The 21,467-nt window shown below is 44.0% G+C and overlaps 2 long non-coding RNA genes across 2 annotated transcripts; one reads left to right on the top strand and one right to left on the bottom strand.

The window, feature by feature from the left end:
- Window positions 1–4,438: 4,438 nt before the first annotated feature.
- On the bottom strand, window positions 4,439–11,716 carry LOC103891604 (uncharacterized). The gene is made up of 3 exons (XR_008510353.2): window positions 11,193–11,716; window positions 10,900–11,069; window positions 4,439–5,864 (listed from the first exon to the last, which is right to left on the bottom strand). It is a non-coding gene; the product is annotated as an uncharacterized LOC103891604 (long non-coding RNA).
- LOC100937092 (uncharacterized) lies at window positions 11,577–18,328 on the top strand. The gene is made up of 2 exons (XR_151232.3): window positions 11,577–11,733; window positions 14,699–18,328. It is a non-coding gene; the product is annotated as an uncharacterized LOC100937092 (long non-coding RNA).
- The last annotated feature ends 3,139 nt before the right edge of the window (window positions 18,329–21,467 follow it).

The raw sequence follows: 21,467 nt of genomic DNA, 5'->3' as shown, positions 1-21,467 counted from the left end.
GAATGTTTGAAGATAACAGGAAAGGAAATCATGAAATGATATGGCAAGGATGAGTGAGGCTTAAAGAGACGAACGCAAGCTGTTTCCTTGACCCAGGCTTATCTCAAGCCTGCCAAAAAAATAACCATCTATCACAGACCCATAAATAGGTTAGGAACATGGGAGTAAAATGCTGCTTTTAATGATAAAGCCATCGGTGAGTTAGTTTAGAAAACAACCATCTCAGACATCTTAGGCTTAACAGATGCACACAAAGGTATACTTTTGTCTCCAGGGGTGGGAGGTGGGGGTGAGTTCTTGAACAAGCTGAATGTGTTTTAGGAAGGAGGAGCTCCACTTGAGAAAAGTTATAAACATGAACATTCAGAAAGAACATTTCAAAACCTCTCTGGGGAAAACAGGAGTTGCTGACAATAATACACATGCAGGGAGCGATTCCACTGCAAAATCTAAATGAGTGAGAAAGCTACCTCTTTGCTAGCCGCAAAGCCCTTATCAGCAACAAAAAGTTAAGGATAAGAATTTGCTTTCCAAACCGATACCCCACAGTTGACCTAAAATAGAGCAGGCAGTCAGGTTTCTCATTGGGGCCCTTGAGTAAAAGTCTGCAAACCTGATCCCTGCTGAAATACTCCAGGAAGAACCAGATTCTCTGGGTTACAGCCCTCAAGATCACAATAGGAGTTTCAATTCCAGACCTTCAACTGAAAATGAAGTTTACAAATTAGCTTTGAATAAATATGATGCTTCCAGTCTCCAGTGAAGAGCCACAGCTCTGAGAGAAACCAAATTAGAAAAAGACGCGATTCAGCTCCTAAACACACAGAACCAAGCCCAAGCCAACCTAGCCTGGCATGTTTCTCTTCTTGCTCTACCAAAATAGCATGGTGATGTCATGCTTTCATTCGTCCCCCAAAACCAGCCACCCTGCCCTCCTAAAAATAGCTTGATGCACTTCTAAAGGGAAAAAAGGGGGAGTCAACATATTTTTTGAAATAAACTTTTTTTCACTTAAACCGTCAAGCAATAAAAGACAATCTTTTCTTTCCTGTTTACTTTGTCTCCCAGACTCTCTCTCTGTGTGTGTGTGTGTGTGTGTGTGTGTGTGTGTGTGTGTGTGTGTGTGTGTGTGTTTCCCAAAGTTCCTCTGAAAATCATACAAGAAGGAAAAGCCTTTTCCAAAATAATTTATGTAGTCTGACTTCTGAGGCCTTCTCGTGTTTGTAAATTTTCTCTTTGTTCTTTGCCAGTGAATGCACCGGACTCAGGATTAACCAAGGACTTATTTAGGAGTCCTCTGAAAAATATAAGTATATTTGTAGGGAAGATGACCGACTTAAAGAGACTGCTAGACATCAGGGACATAGATCAGTGATTCTCAAGGCTGTTTGAGCCTCCAGACACTTGTAACACTTTGAGATACGAAAGCTTTGGACTCACTTAGGGACCTGTCGAATCATTTAAGTAAGGCCCAAACATCTGCATCATTCAAAAGAAACCCAAGGTAGCCATGTGTGGGAGCTCATACCTGTAATCCAACACGTTCAGAGGCTGAGGTGGGAAGATCCAGGTCAGGAGTCTGAGATCAGCCTGGGCGACATGGTGAAATCCTGTCTCTACTAAAAATAAAAATAAAATAAAAAAAAAAAAACCTAGCCAGCCATGGTGGCAAGTGCCTATAATCTCAGCTACTCAAGAGGCTGAGGCAGGAGAATTGCTTGAACCCGGGAGGCAGAAGTTGCAGGGAGGCAGAGGTTGCAGTGAGCCAAGATTTTGCACCACTGCACTCCAGCCTGGGCAACAGAGTGAGACTTCATCTCAAAAATAAAAAAATAAATAAAGTTAGCTGGACATGGTGGCATGCACCTGTATTCCTAGCTACTCGGAGGCTGAGGCAGGAGGATCACTTAAGGCCAGGAGTCCAAGGCTGCAGTGAGCCATGATCATGCCACTGCACTCTAGCCTCGGCAACAGAGCGAGAAAAAGGAGTAGGGAGTTTGGAGGGAGGTGGCGATGGTTAATGGGTACCAAAAAAAAATGAGTAAGACATACTATTTGATTGCACAACAGGGCAACTATAGTCAATAGCAACTTAATATACATTTCTAAATAACTAAAAGAGTGTAATTGGGTTGTTTGTAACACATAGGATAAATGTTTGAGAGGATGGATACCCCACTCTCCATGAATTGCCTGCCTGTATCAAAATATCTCATGTACCCTACAAATATGTACACCTACTATGTGCCCACAAAAATTTAAAAATACATTTTTAAATTAAAAGGAACCCAGGTGACTCCAAGGCTCGTTCAGCATTAGGAAGCACCCATCAAAGTTGGCATGAAGGCCGATATTCCAAAGAGGAAGCTCTCATGTCCCTCTCCCCACACCAAAAAGCAGTACCTTGTCCCAGCTCTTCTGGACACAGCTGACACCAGCTATTCCAGCTAGATTCATGATTTCAGGACACCCCTTAAAGTAACTTAGCATCTCTCCCACTTCCTTCATTTCTCATAAATTGCTATAGGTTGCCTTTGATCTCAGAGTAGACACCCTATAAAAAGGAGGCAAAGTAACTGAGATGAAAAACAAACTTTGCCCAAGAATCCAATAAAAGATGAGTGGAGAGGGTCGCTGCCAGAGATAGGAGATTTCATTCACTAAGTCTTAAGACAGAGGCAGGGTAATGGTTAATCACTTTGAGTCAAACTTATCCCCAGTTAGGAAGGCTGGCTGTCAATTTACCTGAGGGTTACATTAGAAGAAAAACAAGTCCAAAACAAAGATGGTGTCTAAGAATAAAAATATCGCCCTTTTTGGGGTCTTCTTAACTTTCTCAGAGTGCTTCCACATCTATTGTCTGTTTTTATAACTAATCCCATAAGTAACTACATATTTGTTTGTTTTGTTTTCTTTTGAGACAGAGTCTTACTCTGTCTCCTGGGCTGGAGTGCAGTGGTGCGATCTCGGCTCCCTGCAACCTCCGCCTCCTGGGCTCAAGCAATTCTCACGCCCCAGCCTAATGAGTAACTGGGATTACAGGTGCAGGCCACCATGCCGGCCTAATTTTTGTATTTTTGGTAGAGATGGGGTCTCACCATGTTGCCCAGGCTGGTCTCGAACTCCTGGCCTCAAGTGATCCACCTGCCTCAGCCTCCCAAAGTGCTGGAATTACAGGCATGAGCCATCGCATCCGGCGATATTTATATATAAGAGCTTTTACCCAGCCTGTAATCCTAGCATTTTGGGAGGCTGAGGCGGGCAGATCACGAGGCCAGAAGATCGAGACCATCCTGGTGAACACGGTGAAACCCTGTCTCTACTAAAAATACAAAAAAGTTAGCTGGGCGTGGTGGTGGGTGCCTACAGTCCCAGCTACTCGGGAGGCTGAGGCAGGAGAATGGCATGAACCCAGGGGGCGGAGCTTGCAGTGAGTGGAGATCGCACCACTGCACTCCAGCCTGGGCTACAGAGCGAGACTCCGTCTTAAAAAAAAAAAACTATTAACCAAGCAAATTTTAATATTATTGTCATTCCCTAGCTTAAGAGAAACATAGGAAAATTTTCACGGGATTATGAAATTGGTTTCTAAATATCAGTATCTTTACAATTTATTTTTTAACTTATCAAGTGAAATATCACCAGTATGTTTACAATTTATTTTTAACTTAATTTTTATTTTATCAAGTCAAATATCTGTCAGCGTTACTTTAAAAGCATTAAGACTTTGGCCTAAGTTGGACCATTGAGGTAGGGCAAGTTTTCAAATTTCTGTCTTTGATCAGTGCTTTTCCTAAACCACCACAAGTAAATGAGAACCTCACCAACCTTAAAGATATGACAAAGTAAAGGACGTTTTAGTGCCTCCCCTGGTAAACCATTTCTATTTTCCTTGACTCACTGTCAGTGACGATGTAGACTTGATACCTAATTATACACTTAGATTCTTATGAAATTACTGAAATGGCTTCGTTGTCTGGAGTATCACCCAAGGTTCGTGGTCTCACAGCCAAGGAGAACAAGGACGCAGGCACACAAAAGAGTGAGGTTAAGAGCAGAAGTTTAATAGGCAAAAGAAAGAGAATAGCTCCCTGATGCAGAGAGGGATCCCGGAGAAATGGTTTGCCAGTTCCGAGGTGAAATGCAGGGGGTTTTACAGCTGAGCTGGTGAGGAGGCGGTGTCTGATTTACATAGGGCAAGAAAGACTGGTTGGACCAGGCGTGCCATTTGCATAGGGTGCAAATTTCTGGCCGCCCCCACCCTAATCTTTTATTATGCCTGGCCTGCGCCATATTGCCCATTGCTTTACTGTACACGTGGTAACATTACACGTGGTAACAAAAAAAAGGGAAGATGGAGCTTCCATGTTGGACATTCCTGGTCCCTGGGTAGCCCTTTTCTGTTGGCACAGCTGCCGGCATTCCCCCATGCAAGTTTCCAGCTTGCTTATCTATTTTTGCAGCTGGATTTTTCAGGGTGCTCTTTGTTAGAAAAAAAATAATTTCTTGGGCTGCTTTTTTGTTAAAAGAGAAGCTCTGCCAAGGACTCTGTTGCCCTCACTCTCTGCCTAATTTCTTTCTACCTCCTATATCATTACCTTACATGTGATCTCCATCAAATGAAGTATCTCTACTTTCTCTGAACTTTCCCAGCAATCTTGGTTTCCAGCCTTTACTTCACACCTTTGGGTTCCTCAAGCGCCCCCAAGTTCTCTCAGACTCCTCCAAGAATTTAGTGAAATGCCTACCTAGTAGGAACAAGGGCAAGATAGTGTCTGTAGTCTACAGCGACTCAGAAAACCAGAGGAAGGAGAGATCCCTCCAAAACAGGCTTACCAGGAAACCTTAATGGCAGACACAGGTTCTTTGTTGTTATTGATGTTGTTGAGATAAGTTCTCATTCTCTCAGTCACTCTGTCACCCAGGCTGGAGTGCAGTGAGGCAATCATAGATCACTGCAACCTCCAACTCCTTGGCTCAAGTGATCCTCCCTCGTCAGCCTCCCAGGTAGCTGGGACTACAGGCATACATCACCATGCCCAGCTAATTTTCTTTATTTTTTTATTTTTTTATTTTTTTGGGAGATGAGATCTTGCTATGCTGCCCAGGCTGGTCTCAAACTCCTGTCCTCAGGTGATCCGCCCACCTTGGCCTCCCAAAATGCTGGGATTATAGGCATGCGCCACTGTGCCTGGCCAAGGGAGACAGGTCTTGATCTGGGCTTTAAAGGAGGTATCAGGATTCAGGGAGGAATTGTTGGCTTTGTATCAGAAAGTATTCAGGGTTTATCTGGAGCAAGAACAAGCATAGGGTGTGGTGGGGGGCACCTCTGGGAGGGAAAAAGCAACTAGAAGATTGTTCTTATTTGAGAGACAGGTCTGTGGGAGACTCCTAGAAATGAAGTTGGAAGGAAAAGGTGGCAGAAAACCCAATAAAGCCTGAATGCCAAGGTGAGGGACTTGGAAATCATCAGAAGAAAGGCCACTGAGAGCCAGTCCTGACTTTTAAAGAGAGTGACATTTAAGAGGTTTAAGTTGGCAGCTATATGCAAGATGTGTCAGAATGAGGTAAATAAGCAAACTGGGTGAGAGGCAAAAGGGCCTTGACCAAGGTTTATTGATAAGTATGTTGCCCAAGACTGAGTCAAAAGTCTTGCTAAAGTCAATCTAGATTAAATCTGTCTCTTGCCTTTAACCTAGCAGGCCAATCAAGGTCTCCAAGGAAGAGATGAAATTCTTCAGAGTAGGTCTTGGTTATGAAGCCAAGTGAGTTGTTATTCAGTTTGTGTCTCTGAGATGGGCGCACATGCGGATGTGCTGATTATTTCCCTCTTTCCATTGCCGGTCACTTTCTGGCCAAACTGTCTAAAAACAAGAGAATCACAGAGTCTTAGCACTGGACATAGTATCAACAACCATGTGGTTCCTATCATGCGCTGGTACATCATTTTGCACTGAGAGCCGACCATGTGACCGGAGCTGTGCTGGAGGAGGGAAATGGAACACAGTAGTCTCACAGGAGGCAGAAGCACCTCACCACCAAGCACCCCAGCTTGTCCAACTCCTTCATTTTACAGATGGGTAAACTGAGAAACAGGCACATCAAGTGACATATACACATTCACACAGGTATTTGCAGATCCAGGTTAAATACGCAGACAGGCCAGGCGTGGTGGCTCACACCTATAAACCCAGCATTTGGAGAGGCCAAGGCAGGAGGGTCACTTGAGCACAGGAGTTCAAGATCAGCCTGGGCAACATAGCAAGATCCCATCTCTACAAAAAGTAAAATACAATTAACCAGTTGTGGTGGTACATGCCTATAGTCCCAGCTACTCAGGAGGCTTAGGAGGAAGGATTGCTTGAGCCCAGTAGTTCGAGGCTACAGTGAGCTATGATCACACCACTGCACTCCAGCCTGGGCAACAAAACAACATCCTGACTCTTAAAAAAGAAAATACAGACAAATAGAAATATACACGGAGACTTTATACATATGTGATGTATGTGCAATATATACGTATGTCTTTGTGGGTATGTATGTAAATATATATGTATATATGTAAAAGCTCTGTGGCCATTGTGACTATCAAAGAGTTCATAAGTGGACACGGTAATCTGGCAAACACAATGCAGATAGCAAAGCTTCCCTTTGATTCAGTTACTTACAGGAAACATATTAATGATCTTTATCACGACTCCCTCAGGAGAAGTAACCCGGGAGCAGAAAGGGATAACTTTTGAGAAGCACAGTCATTTATTAACACGCCCGCCATCCCTTAAGTACCAGTAACTACAAAGCATTCCACTCTCAGAATATACTTTCCCATCTTGGGATGCTTTCACTTATAATAGGCAAAAATTGGTTGCATTCTGCACCAAGGGACGGCCCTGCTGAATTAGGTCCTGTGGTTTGTTTCCAAGGTATAGCCACCAAACCTCTCCATTCACAGGATTTTTGTGGACTTGGTTTTATCTCTGGACAAGGGACCAGGCTCTGACAAGTTGCAGAAATCACCCCTTTCTCACAGAATAATGGGAAGACTGGAAAAGCCATTTAGTAATAATTTGATCAGCCAATTTTCCTCACCAGTGGGCCTTAGCACAATTGCCTTAATTTCTCCCCTGGGTTGGAGGGGTATGAGACTGATGGGGACTCCAGTGGTGTCTGCGTGGCAGGACGCACACACTCACAGGGCTTGCAGCCGACAGAGCTGGAGCAGTGGCCCTGAAAGGCTTAGGGAAAATAGTTACGTTTCAGCTACAAACAAGGCCAAACCTGGAGGTGAAAAACAATCAACAAAGCCACAATGTTGATACTCCTGAAATGAAAAACAGCTGTCTCTGAGGGAAATGTTGGCTATTCCTCTGTAGCACAGAGGCTGTATGGCAGCCACCCACCCGCCTGATTTTTCAGCAGAGGATTAGTGTTCGTGAGAGAGAAGGAAACATGAGACAAACCGAGTGACAAACCAGGCAGAGTCTACCTGAGAGAAGAGCAAACGGGAGGGAGAGTAAAAGGAAAAAGCACAAAGGAAGAAGAGTGAGCAATTCTGCAGGAGAAATACTCCCAAATTAGCAGAATGAAACAACCACAGCGCACTGCATGAAATAACAATCTGGAACTTGGTGATGGTGATCCCTCAAAAGATCTTGGAGGAATCAAATACGATTCCAGCCTTATTCTAAAGAAACTTGGTCAGTTAACGAAAAAAAAAAAAAGTCTTTGGCAGAGTGAAGCCAATTGCAGGAGTATTCAACTGAAATGCATATGGTTTGGATGACTTTCAGCTAAAATGAAAATTTAGGATTCCAAGGTATACTTAAGAGGTTTGGTTTTTTTTAAAAAAAAAAAACAAAAAACAAAAAAAACCCATCTCAAAAGATAGGTTAAAAGGAGAGGGGGTGAGAGGAAACCAATTGTACCAGTAGGGGTGGGGGTAAAGAAGAAAACAGGGAAGGAAGAACATGATGCAAAACTCAAGTGAGACCAGAACATTTTTACTGGGAAAGCCCTAGTTTTAGTTTTTAATATATATATATTTTTGAGACAGAGTCTCACTCTGTTGCCCAGGCTGGAGTGCAGTGGTGCGATCTCGGTTCACCGCAACCTCCGCCTCCCGGGTTCAAGAGATTCTCGTGCCTCAGCCTCCCGAGTAGCTGGGATTACAGGTGCGCACCACCATGCCTGGCTAATTTTTGTATTTTTAGTAGAGATGGGGTTTCACCAGGTTGGCCAGGCTTGTCTCGAACTCCTGACATCAGGTGATCTGCCTGCCTTGGCCTCCCAAAGTGCTGGGATTACAGGCATGAGCCACCACACCCAGCCAGTTTTTAATATATAACAAATCTTGTTTGTTTTTTGTTTTTTTAAGAGACAGGATCTCGCTCTGTTGCCCAGGCTGGAGTGCAGTGGCGCAATCATGGCTCACTGCAGCCTCAACCACCTGGGCTCAAGCAATTCCCCCACTTCAACCTCCCAAGTAGCTGGGACTACAGATGCACACCACCACACCCGCTAAGTTTTAAATGTTTTTGTAGAGAAAAGGTCTCGCTATATTACCCAGGCTGGGCTCAAGTGACCCTCCCACCTCCCTATGATTACAGGCATGAGCCACTGCACCTGGGCCAACAAATGTTTCTATATCAAAAGAGCTCAGAGTACGAAAAGTTTACAGAATCGAGAAGAGTTCAAGAGTTCTAGAAAGTAGTCTCCCGCGTGGAGCTAGTCTTAGAAAAGAGAGGCTAAATCCTGGATGCAGACACATGGGCAGCCCAAGCTCACTATAAGGCCATATGTTAACCTCCAGTCCCAGAGGCAAGCGGTAAGCCCACATGGGCGACGCCCTTGCAGAGCCAGGACACACTCTTGAATTAGATTTTTGCATACACTTACTTGATTGTTACCCATGATGTCCCAGGATGAGGGAGAACAAGAAGCATTTGTCCTTTTGTGACAGAGGGTCACAGAAACAAGGAGCCAGGGTGAGGAGGGAGTGGAGGAAAATTATATGTTTGAAGGAAGAAGATGGAGAGGCAGCAAGGATGAACGTTAAAGGAGGAGGGGGGAGAGAATACAGATCTAGAATTTCTAAATTACCCTTGGCGCAAAGATCTGGTTTACCACTCAAACAGTATAATTATAAAGTTGGCATAAAGGAGACCAGGGATCTAGTTACTAATTTCTTACTAGCAATAGCATCAAAACCTTCTCTGCTGGTAGCTGGTCTCTTGACAAAAACCGTGTGTCTTGTACATGATGTGACCTATAGGGAGAACTGGTTTTAATCAGGCTGATCTATAAAATGGTATGCAGTTGTGGTCTTGCTTCTCAGATGTCGATCCGAGCAGAGGAGAAAGCGAGGGTTGGAATTGTCAAAGTAACTAAGGTCGGGGGGAAACACTTTACATAAATGCTCCCTTGTCTTGCAGATGCAGTGTATAGGCTAAGTTTGTCAGAAAATTCAGTGGGAACCCTCTGGTGGATTTAAGAAAAATTAGCAGAAACATTCCTGTTGTTCATGGCTTTTGGACCAGATTCTGCCCGGCCTCAAAAAGGAAATTCTGGCTTGGTTACAGCCTTAAATGGGTGCTCAAATCCCCTGAACATTTGCTGCAAAAGTACTTTCATTCTTACTCTATTTTGGTTAATAAGAACACCAGGCATCAAAGTCACATCCTGGCCTTATCCCTGTTTACCTTGGCAGTGATAGATATAGCCAGAGTTCCAAAGATTATTCATTTCTAAGGTACGAAATTCCCCTCTCCCCTCTGCCTTTTTTTTTTTTTTTTTTTTTTCCAGAGACAGGGTCTCACTCTGTCCCCCAGGCTGGAGTGCAGTGGCTCAATCATAGCTCACTGCAGTCTCCAACTCTTGGGGGCAAGCGATCCTCTCACCTCAACCTCCTGAGTAGCTGGGACTACAGACATATCCCACCATGCCTGATTGATTTTTTTTTTTTGTATTTATTGTAGAGATGAAGGTCTCACTCACTATATTGCTCAGGCAGGTCTTGAACTCCTGGCTTCAATTGATCCTCCCATCTCAGCCTCCGAAAGCGCTGGGATTACAGCTATAAGCCACTGCACCCAGCCCCCTTTTTTTTTTTTTTTTTTTTACAAATTTTACAGAATTTTTACATGGCAGACTTTTTTTCTATCTAATTATTACTTTTGTTTCCTGGGGAAATGCTAAATTGCAAATGTAGGGTTTTATTTATTTATTTATTTTGAGACAAGGTCTCAACTCTGTCACCCAGGCTGGAGTGCAGTGATACCATCACAGCTCACTGCAAACTTGATCTCCTGGACTCAAGCCATCAGCCCACGTCAGCCCCCCAAAGTGCTCGGATTATACGCATGAGCCACCACACCAGACCCTGCAAATGTAGATTTTTGAAAAAACAACTGCAACATTTTAGCCCTTCTTAAAATCAGGACCCCTAGGTCTTTCCCAATATAACTAACCAGCCAGTGATTCCTCACTCACCTACCTTTTCTTTTTTTTTTTTTTTTTTTTGATACGGAGTCGCACTCTATCACCCAGGCTTGAGCGCAGTGGCGCGATCTTGGCTCGCTGCAACCCCGGTTGCAAGAGATTCTTCTGCCTCAGCCTCCCGAGTAGCTGGGACTATAAGTACCCGTCACCACGCCCGGCTAATTGTTGTATGTTTAGTAGAAATGGGGTTTCACCATATTGGCCAGGCTGGTCTCGAACTCCTGACCTCGCTATCCGCCCACCTCAGCCTCCCAAAATGTTAGGATTACAGGCGTGAGCCACCGCACCCAGCCCACTCCCTTTTAAATGCAAATCTTCTGTGGGAGGATTAAGTCACTGAGCCCACAGGGAACTGTGCTGGGAGGAGAAGTGGAGGGTGTGGAAAGCCGGTGGAAAACAAACCTGTAGATAGCCTGTAGGGCAGATGGCTGAGGCTTGGGGAGACTGGGAAAGCAGGTCTCTAAAAGCAACTTCATCCTTTTTCTCCTAGGCCTCAGATGATGCTAGAGTCCTGCCAGAAATTGCAAATAATTCTGGCTCACTTTTGTATTAGTGCAGGTGCATAGACCAGTCTAGAAGAGCAACAATAACAATAAAATTCAGTGTGTCCTTGAGGCATTCTCATGAGATAATATTAAATATATAATTAAATACTACTCATTGTTTTTTCTCACAAATATATACCCACCACCTACCGGGAACTGTCCCAGAAATTGATGAGGAAAAAATGATTTTTATGCCATAACTAATCATACCGTAATATGCACTAGAATAAGCAAAGAACGTAAAATAGGATACTATGGGGACATTCGAATTTATAATCCTAGGAGTGACATGTAAGCTGGGCTTGAAAGAATAACCATAATTTTGCTGAACTAATACGTAGGTTGTGGAAGAGAGTGCTAGCTGATGAGGAAAACCTCTGCTCTCCTTCTAAGCACGCAGCTAAACTGGGTTTTCCATCCGTTTTTGCCGTTAAGTGTGGTCATGTGACTGAGTTCTAACCAATTAGAATGAGACGGCAAGGGATGTGTCGCTTTTTCAATCCTGGCCATAACATTCTCCTTCATGCGCTTCTCAATGTCCTTTCTCCTTTCATTAGGTAAAATGGAGATGATCCCCAGGGCCATCTTGGAAGCAGTTTTTGAAGTTGGTAGAGTCTCGGGCCCACTTAACTGCCGAAAGACTAGGAAGGGGTCCATTTCATGAGCACGTTCAACCAAAGAGCGCTGTTAGGTGAGCAAAAACAAACTAGTTGTGTCTGAGCCAACACCCGTTTGTCTATGGGTTGTAGCAGTTGGTCCACCTAATCAAGGAAGTGCCGAGAGCACAGGACATGAAAAGACACAGCGCTAAGCTAAATGGCACGTTCACGAAGGTACAGGAGAGGCAAGAAATGAGACAGGAAAGGTGGCCTAGGACCAGGTCGTGAATGACATGATAACTAAGTTTTGACTTTTTCTTGTAGGTCAGTGGGTCTCAACCAGCGGCAATTTTGCCTTCCAGGGAAGATTTGTCAAAGTCTAGAGACATATTTGGTTGTCTTCACCAAGGGGAGGAGGGAGCGAAGTGCTACTGACATCCATGGGCTGAAGCCAAGGATGCTGCCAAACGTCCTACAATGCACAGGACGGCCTCCCCCATCAAGGAATTTCCTGGGCCAAATAGTAGTACTGAGATTGAGAAACCCTGCTGTAGGCAGTGAGACACTAGCAACAATTCTTCTTCTTTTTTTTTTTTTTTTTACGCTGGAGTCAGAGTCTCGTGCTGTTGCCCAGGCTGGTCTTGAACTCCTGGGCTCAAGCAATCCTCCCACCCTGGCCTCCCAAAGTACTGGGATTACAGATGTGAGCCATCGAGCCCAGCCACAGCAGTTCTTAAAAGGAAAGTAACATAATCATATTTGTGTATTAGATAATTATAACAACAGAGGATTCATTGAAGAGAGAGACAGGAGATGAGAAAAACAATTTCATCCTTTGTTTATCAAGGACCTATTATGTGTACTTGATCATGCATCAGGCACTACAGATTCAAAGATGAATAAGAGTCCAGCAAGGGAAATAATAAGTACCTTTATGGGACTTGGGGAGACTCAAACTCTGGCCTCGGGTCTTCATCCCCATGAACCTCTTAATTAAAACAAGAGAAGGGCCTGAACTAGAGCAGGGGTTGAGGACACCGAAAAGAGAACCTGCTTGATTGAGAAACATCCCAGAAATGAAATGAACCAGGCTGAGTTTTGGAGTGGATGTAGAAGTTGAGAGCAGTGAAAACCAAAACTGAGGTCTTTATCCTGGGCAACTGCACAGATAGTGCTGCTAATAGGAAAATGCAGGAGAAGCAACTGACTTAGAGGACTGTCTTGCATGGTTTTCTTTCTGAGAGAGTAAATATCACATTCGTATAGGACAGGTACAAACAACTCACATAAAAATTGCCAACAGCCAATAAACTGCTGCTTCTTTTTTTTTTTTTTTTTTTTTTTTTTTTGAGACAGAGTCTCTCTCTCTGTTGCCCAGGCTGGAGTGCAGCAGCAAGATCATAACTCAGGGCAAACTTGACCCCCCAGGCTCAAGTGATCTTCTGGCCTCAGCCTCCCAAGTAGGTAGGACTACAGGTGCATGCCACCAGGCCAAACTAATTTTTTAAATATTTTGCAGGCCGGGCGTGATGGCTCACATCTGTAATCCCAGCACTCTGGGAGGCTGAGGTGAGCAGATCACCTGAGGTCAGGAGTTTGAGACCAGCCTGGCCAATATGGTGAAACCCTGTCTCTACTAAAAATACAAAAATTAACTGGGCATGGTGGTGGGCACCTGTAATCCATCTACTTGGGAGGCCGAGGCAGGAGAATTGCTTCAACCCGCCAGGTGGAGGTTGCAGTGAGCCAAGATCGTGCCATTGCACTCCAGCCTGGGTGACAGAGCAAGACTCTGTTTCAAAAATAAATGAATATATATATTGAATATATATATATATATTTTTTTTTTGTAGAGATGGGGTCTCACCTTGTTGTACAGGCTGGTCTTGACCTCCTGGCCTCAAGCAGTCCTCCTGCCTTGGCCTCCCAAAGCGCTGGGATTGCAGGTGCAAGCCATTGCACTTGACCCCAATAAACATTTTAAGAATGTTTGGTGCAAGTCGAGTGAGTTGCACCAGAGATCTCATATCCAGAGGTCTGAGAACCAGGAGAGTCAATGGTGTCACCCTCAATTTGAAGCAGAAGGCCTGAGAATGAGAGGAGAATGGGGTTCAGGGGGCACAGGAGCAAGTCTGGAGTCTGAAGGCCAGAAAACCTAGAGTTCTGATGTCCGAAGACGGGGGAAAAAGATGGGTGTTGCAGCTGCAGAAGAGAGAGCAAATTTGCCCTTCCTCGGCCTTTTTGTTTTATCAGGGCCCTAAAGTGGTTGGATGATGGCCATCTACACTGGTGAAGGCAAATCTTCCTCACTCAGTCTCCTGATTCAAATGCTAATCTCTTCCCGAAACAAGCTGTGGACACACCCAGAAATAATATTTTACCAGATGTCTGGGTATCCTTTAACCCAGTTAAGTTGACCCATAAAACTAACAATCACATTGGCATTTTAAATACATATAAAATCATTTACATTAAAATAGTAATACATTCACATTGGCATTTTAAATACATATAAAATCATTTACATTAAAATAGTAACACATATAAGTATATTTGTAATCGATATAAAACATATATACATATTTAGATATGTATGCTCTGTAATTCAGCAATTTCACTTCTAGGAATAAATTTTACAGAAATAACCAAATGAATATATTAAAAAGTGCTCTACACATTTAATGGAGTGTTGTTTATGTTTCATTGGAAACAAATGTCCATAAATTGGGGATCAGTTAAATAAATTATAGTACTTTTTGAACTAGATGGAATACTGTACAGCCTCTGAAAATAACATACTCATTGAATGCAAAGATATTCACATTAATAATAACAAATTAACATTAATTAAAGTGACCAAAAGCAGGCTATTAAGCAATCCATATGGTAGAATCACATCAATATGAAACTGTATACATCTAATAAGAATAGAAATTTTTAAATTGGTAAAAAACAAAAGGCAATCATGGTTGCCTTTGGGTGATAGGGTTGTATGTGATTTTCACTTCTTGGTGAACCCGCTAAAGATTCAGTTTTTTGTTTTGTTTTGTTTTTCAGGTTTCCTGCACCACAAGGTTCCTTTCACTTAAAAAAAAAATTTTTTTATGTCACACCATCTTTATTTGTACCTTACAGTCTAAGGCTATCAATCAAACTTCAGTAAGAACAGTTTCAGCATCAACTAATGAACAGTAGCTAAACCAGAGAGCAGTCAAAAGTGTTTTAAAGGGAGCAGCATCAGCTGATGTTCTGCCAAGTCTCTGGGTGTTCAGGACCACGGTCCCCCGGCACTTCCAGGCCCCTGTGGGCTGCAGGTGGAGCCCCAGGAGCCAAAGGGCCGCTCAGGAAAGGGTGGAACTTGGCCTCGCAGTCAGCTGGCTTCTGCCTATTTTGGTCATCTTCTTTCCAGAGGTCTTGCTATCTCAGTGGACGTGGCCGTCATCCAGCCATCCTGGGCTGTTTTCTCATAGAAGAGGATCTCCCTCTGAAAACTGTGTCATCCTTCAATTTCTGGGCCAAGTCTTGGGACACATCTTTTCTTAAAGCTTGCCGGTGTGACAAGAGCACTTCCCGTTTTCCTGCACTTTACGAAGTCTCTGAGGTGCAGGCAGTAGACATCCTTCTCCATGGACTCCCCCTGAGGCTGCTTCGTGTGTTTTCAGGGCAGTTCAGGCAGAGCGGAAAGCGTCGGCTGCAGCTTCGGGAGGTCCCTCTCCAGCTGTGCCCTTGAACCCTGCAAAGAGACCTGCTCGCTGAGCAGACCTTGGACTTGTGCTGTGAGTTCTGTACTCCTTTGGGTTTCTTCTCACAATCGTATGTCTGCTTTACCAGTCTTTCCCTCGGGACATTCGAAGGCAGCACCTAAATTACCATTGTCATCCATGCTTTCAGAGGGACTTGCGGCCACGATGCTGGGGGACCACCCTGTTCTGCTTCCCTGTTCCCCTCCACTGCCAAGTCCTCATTTTCCATGTGGTCTTTCCTGGTGCAGATGAAGGGTGCTCAGCAGAGCATGAGCCAGGGAAGCCACTCGCCTACTCCAGTTCGAATATTCGGGACTTGAGGCCTTCTTGTCTTTTTTTTTTTTTTTTTGTGGCGTCTGATTTACAACTTCTTGGTCGGGCAGCTCTGCGGGTTGCTGATGGTCCATGCTGTCATTCACATCGTCCGTGGTGTGCACTGGAAGATCTCCATGCTGTGAAGCGTGCAGGATGTGCTTCACATCAGCCACTTGTTCAGTTCAGGAGGCTGCTTTTTCATGCTTTTTTCAGAAACTCACCTAGGTTAGGTCCTGATTGGAAGACCTGCTCATTTCCATTAGAACCTTCAAGCAGAGTGTTTGGAGCAATCAAGGACTGGCCCCAGCATGAATAACAGGTAGCTACCACTGGTGTGGGCTGCTGGCTGCATCTTGGCGCAGGCCTTTCTGTGGGCCTCACCTTAGACTGAAGCCCTTTGGGCCAGCCCTTCCCTCCTTCTCACTGCGTGTCGTCTCCTGAGCAGAGAGGCCATCACAGCGGTGCACGCCCAGCTCACCCAGAGTATCCCTAGGGTCGCTGGCACTGGTCCCAGGATTCTGTATATCACTAATTACTGCTGCCCACAGGTGGGCCAGCAGCAGTTGAGGAGGCATTTCGTGGTGAGCAGCAGGTCCTCCGTGGCTCTCGAGGGCTCCACAGCTCTGCCTCTATTCTCCACTGGCATGTGGGCCACAACTGACCACTCGGAACCCTGCAGTGTTCCACCTCTAACACAAACAAGGGCTCGCCAACCAGGGTAAACCATCCATTATGCTGGGGGAGGAAAGGCACCGCAAGTTCTAGAAAACTGTGTCCCTGATTTTGCTGTGCAAATAGAAAGTGACATTACTTAACACAGTGCCTTGGAAGAGTGGAAAGAGTTCACGGCAGACCCCAGCTCAGGCCACTCCAGGTCCCACCTGGCCTTACAGCATAGCTAGAGGGTCAAAGCCAGTCAAAGCCCCATGTCCACGCATGATCCTCTCAGGGCAGCATGATGGCCCGTCCCTGGTGGGGCTCATTACCCTGATTTCAAGTTTCCTTCTGCTGCAGGGAAGCCTGGTTCCGCCTACAAAGAGACTGTCTACCTTGCTAGATTGAACTATAGGACTATGTTTTCTTCATCTCTGTAACCCCAGCAGCTCTCCAGAGACCCTTGTACACTAGGGGCATGGTCATTGCTTGTCTTGTTTTCTTGTTGACGCTACTGTGACTTAGGGCACGTCGCTTTCCCCTCTAGAGCTCCATATTCAGATCTGTGAACGAGAGTAAGTGGGTGAAGGCCCTCTAGCTTTAAAACCCCTCCAATACAGAGAGAACACTGAAACCAGAAGCAGAAGCTGAGTGTGGTGAGTGGAGCATTTTCCCTGGCATGATGGAGGGGACCTATGGATCTGGCTATGAGGGTGGCATCTGGCCACTTGAATGCCTCTGCAGAACTGGACCCTAGTTTTCAAATCAGACTCAAGAACGATCTTTAGTGTGGGTGCTTTTGTGGGGCATATATTTTTTGAGACTTTGTTATTGACACAACAGCTTCTGGAAGTCTTTTTGACAGAGAGTATGCGCAGGTGCGGGCTCCATCTGCTCGGCAGCCACTGTCTGGTGACGGTGAGGGCTGAGAGCTGGACGGTCCTGTTAGAAAGGCAGCATGCCAGCCTCCAGCGATGAGCAGAGTGACCCGACCTCGTCTCTCCTTCCCGGTGGAGCACTGCGAGCTCTTCCCCAGACCGGCTTCTAGGCTTCCCTTCACCCGCTCCCACCAAGCAGCTGAGGCCACTTCAGGATTCCATTTTTAGTTGTACTTTTTTTTTTAATTGATCATTTTGTGAGCATTTTTCTCTCTAATGCAACAGAAATAGCACTAGTCCTTAAAATTGTAGGATCTCTCAGCTCCCACAAAAACAAAGATGATGGCCTATGTAATTCTGTACATATTTAAATTGTTAGCTCTAAAAATAGATTCGGAGAAAGGGTGGACACATGTTCCAATTTTCTCATAACAGTCCTGGGTTATACCTGTTATCCTGGCATAGTTATTAATCCTGTCCCCTTTCACTCTCAGACTCTTCTGGTTTGGAGGATAATTTCATACTATTCAAAGAAGAAATCTACAAAAAGGTGTCATCATCTAACCTGTATTCATATAAACATTTTCCAGTCTCACGGTTCTGTGTACCTCTCCAAACCCCTCAATCTTCTAATCATTTCATGTATTATTTTATAGGAAAAGAGCACCAGCTAAAATATCTTGCCCTTGGATTTCTTCAGCCAGCTGCTGAAGTAATTTGTCTTAGTCTTTACTGAAGACTGAATTGTATCATTAAGACTTTCTTCTAAGTCCTGTTATTTTGACTTTTTGACTCACTCTGTGCCCTCTGATACATAAAGTAGCAATAATTTCTACAATGAACCATTGTATTTGTTCACGAGAAATTCTTCCTGTTCCTCACATTTCTATTCAGTTTCCTAAAGGTATGTATTTGAAAACTTGAAAAATTGCCTGGCCCGGTTATAGTTTAATGGAAGCATTTAAACATACTTTTCCTACAAAGCTTATCAGTTAGTTACTTAACCTTTATGAATAGGTTAAATATTTTCCACAGTATTTATATAAATATGATACTTGGTTTCAAGTTAAATCTAATAAAAAGGAAGTTATTCTTGACTTAAATTACTCCCATTTATTTTCATTTGTTTTTATCTTCCTCTTTTTTATGACCACTTGACAGAAAGAAATTTACAAGGCAGATGTGGAAATGTTGCTTTATAAATACAAGATTCAGCCGGTACACTGTTGTTGTCCCTGTTTTAAGAAAAGAAAAGGTAACTATTCCTGCTGGATGTATGCTTTGACCATGAAAGTGAGGTCTAAAATCAAGTCAAAGGGCTGTGTCGAGTTTAGAAAGGAAAAAAAAAAAAAAGCCCTGGAAATGAAACGATCTCCGTGCTGAATTCAGAGTGATGATGCGGAGGCTTGTGTGATGCACAGAAAGCATCCCAGTGTTCTTCAATCCCAACAAAACGCTCCTTGTTCCTGCATCTCCCAGAGGCTCCAAGCACACATAGGCTCCTCGCTCTCTGCCAGTGGGGAAACATTCTGCTAAGTGCTTTATTCATTCCCAGATACTCTATTTATTCATTTTTCAACAAAAAGTGGCACATTGAATATGTATTCCTGAAAATCACCTGAAATCTATTCATTAGGCTTTTAGCTAGTCTGTCATGCACTTCCACATCCCAGGAGCCAACCCCAATAAACCCAAGTCTCCCATCAGTCCCACAATCCAATGCCTTAGGATACAGCAGCCAGACCAGAAAAAGACCTTTAAGCCAAGTCTGCTTGGTTTTAAGAAATCAGCTAGCCCTACACATCACCTTTGACTCTCAGTAAAACAGTCCCCTGTCTATGACACCACCCAAATTATTGCCCTAGTCTAGGGCCTGACACCTCTGCTTTCTATTTTGCTGAATTCAGAACAGAAGATTTAACCAGCATGAGGCTGACATAATCTTGTGATCTGGGACAGCCCCTGAAAGTAGGCAGGTGTTTGGGCAAAGCTTCAGTAACCAAGGAGTTACTAGTTGACAGCCCGAAGCTGAATCATCTCACGACACCCTTGAGACAGTGTGACATTCAAAGTAAAGACTACAGTAAAGACCACAACAGCTCAAGTGCCACATTGCACCCAGCACATTCTATTTTGGAAAGAAAGAGCCAAATTACCATTCTACCCATCAATCCCATTACTAGGTATATAGCCAAAAGAAAATAAATGGTTCTGCCAAAAAGCCACCTGTGCTTGCATGTGTATTGCAGCACTATTCATAATAGCAAAGACATGGAATCAACCCAGGTGCCCATCAATGGTAGACTGGATAAAGAAAATGTGGTACGTATACACCATGGTATACTACAAAGCCATAAAAGGAAATGAAATCTTGTCCTTTGCAGCAACGTGGATGCAGCTAGAGGCCATTATTGTTATTATTATTGAGACAGGGTCTCACTTTGTAACCCAGACTGGAGTGCAGTGGCACAGTGTCAGCTCACTGCAGCCTCAACCTCCTGGGTTCAAGCGATCCTCCCACCTCAGCCCCCCAAGTAGCTGGGACTATAGGCACACACCGCCATGCCCGGCAAATTTTTTGTATTTTTTTGTAGAGGATTTCCCCATGTTACCAACACTGGTGTCAAACTCCTGAGCTCAAGCAATCGGCCTGCCTTAGCCTCCCAACGTGCTGGGATTACAGGCATGGGCCACCACGACCAGAGGCCATTATCTTAAGCAAACTAATGCAGGAAAAGAAAACCAAATAACACATATTCTTATAAGTGGGACCTGAACACTGGGTACACATGGACAGAAGGATGGGAACAACAGACACTGAGGACTCCTACAGGAGGAGGAAGAACGGGAGGCAAAGTGAACTATTGGGTATTGTGCTCAGTACCTGAGTGACGGAATCAGTTGTATGCCAAACCTCAGCATCACGCAGTCTACCCAGGTAATAAGCCTGTACATGTACCCCTGAACCTAAAACAAAAGTGGAAATTATTATTAAAAACAAGGTATTTGTCTATATATCAAAATTCAAATAAATTTTTTAAAAAATAAAAGAACTTACATAGAGCTCAATAAATGGAGAAAGAAACTCCCCAGGAAACACATCTAAAAGTGTCCAAAACCAGAACTGCAAACACAGACTATTATTATCCTTGTTTTCATTTTTAAAAGTTCTAGTTAGGAAAGATGATGGTTCTAGTGTTTCAATTTACTAATAAAATCAGAAATGCCACTAAATACGGTCAATAAAAGATGTGACATCTCAAGGAGAACAGGTCATCTGAAGTCTGGAACATCCACAGGCACAAAGGAGTGTTCTGAAAAAAAGTTTGGAGACAAACAAATTATCCAATGAACGAAAAGAAGAGGGGACTATCTAGACTTCATTTTATTAATGGCTTCAGGTAAAAAACATGCTATTAGGAGTCAGGGATGTAGGTTTCAAGTCTTGCTCTGGAAATCATTCAATGTATGACCTTGAACAAGTAATTCAAGCCCCCTGTGTTTGTTTTTATTTCCACATCTATGAAATGAACTTTAGATTTGATCATCTCTAAAATCCCCGTTCTGCTCAAAATTTATATTGTCCTGAGAAACACTGGATTTTAAGTATAAATCTCAGGAAAATCCCTGTAGCATTTCAAAGACCTGTGAAGCTACAACGCTCAAGGAAACCTTCGTCCTGGTCTTCTGACCTGATCTCCCAGAGCTGTGTCTTACACTCCCTGTTCCAGGGGTTGGCAGTGGCAGAGTGGGCAAAAGCTGGTGTCTCCAACATGATGGGTAAATGTCAGATGGAGAAAGCAGGGAATCCGTAGACAAACACAGGAGGAAATGGCTTGAGAGTCTAATCAGGCTTACAGGTATGAGCACTGCACCTGGCTTTCTTCTTCTAATTTTGAAAGAAATTAAAACATTATTGCAGGTCCCTAAAAACCACTGGGGCCTTAGGCACTGTGCCTCCTAAAGGAGATGCGGGCTCTGGGCTCTGACTTCTGGTTGTGCAAAGGCTCCATTTGGTGGTTGGTGGGAGGGGAGGGGATGTTGTCTCCTATACATTAAGAAAAGCCTAATCCCAGAAACAGTGGAACTCCTCATCTACACTTTTAGGGAGCAGTGAGGGGTGAGACCATAAAACAACACAAACCCAAGTATTGTAACTCATATTCGCATGCTTCAACACATCCTTTGGTGATGCCTAAATGAAATGTACCTGTATGTACGATTACTCCAGTTAGT

This window comes from Pongo abelii, chromosome 8, assembly GCF_028885655.2.
Source record: "Pongo abelii isolate AG06213 chromosome 8, NHGRI_mPonAbe1-v2.0_pri, whole genome shotgun sequence".
In the NCBI taxonomy this organism is placed as follows: Eukaryota; Metazoa; Chordata; class Mammalia; order Primates; family Hominidae; genus Pongo; species Pongo abelii.
Note: the sequence above shows the minus strand (reverse complement) of the source record. Positions and strands in the feature narration are given on the sequence as shown.